The 757-nt window shown below is 49.8% G+C and overlaps 1 pseudogene; it reads right to left on the reverse strand.

Annotated features, from left to right (window-relative positions):
* LOC119594278 overlaps nucleotides 1-757 on the reverse strand; it is a 4,147-nt pseudogene that overhangs the window by 3,204 nt on the left and 186 nt on the right.

A 757-nucleotide genomic window follows, 5' to 3' on the forward strand; every position in this document is an offset into this window, starting at 1 on the left:
AACCTTTCTCCTTCTTATTCTCGAACTCACCTGTGAAAGTCCCATGAGGGCCCTCGAAGCAATGAAGAGTCCAAGGGAGGCCCTCGCACACAGCGGGGAGAGAAGGGAGATGAGGGATGATGTGGCCGCCCCCAGACCGAAGACCAGGCGCCCGCCGAAGTGCTCCGCCGCCCGCCCGCCCACCAGGTTCGTGAGGGTGTAGCCATAGTAGAAGGCCCCGAGAACTAGGCCTTGAGTCTGCTCGTCCCAGTCGAATTCCCCTTCCTAAAAGGATATATGTCGTACTGAACCAGTAAAATATAAAACACTTGAAGTATAAGGCAACTATTGTAATTCTTCTTACATGGAAGTAACTGTACTTATGATGAGGCTTGGCTGCCTCTTGACCCTCACCGTGACTTTACCTCCCGAGTCTGTACCGTTATTCCTGAGAGGACAGACATCCTGAGAGCCGCTGGTCGTGGCGTTGGCCTCGCTCGTGCCCACCATGGCCACGATGGCAATGGAGAGGTTCACGCGCAGCGAATACTCGACGGCGAGACCCAGAAATGCCATAAGGGCAAAGGTGTAACGGGCGGCCCAACACTCTCGGGCTGAATGAAATGTTCAAATGAAATGAATAGCAATTTTGTTTCAAGTTAACAAAAATAAAGCACATTCATGTGTTTACAAGACATTAAACCAACCAATCAATGGATTAATGCCAAAAGACACATTGCCACATCCACTCTATATTTACAGAACCTATATTTTGCTA

This window comes from Penaeus monodon, chromosome 33, assembly GCF_015228065.2.
Source record: "Penaeus monodon isolate SGIC_2016 chromosome 33, NSTDA_Pmon_1, whole genome shotgun sequence".
Taxonomy (NCBI): Eukaryota; Metazoa; Arthropoda; class Malacostraca; order Decapoda; family Penaeidae; genus Penaeus; species Penaeus monodon.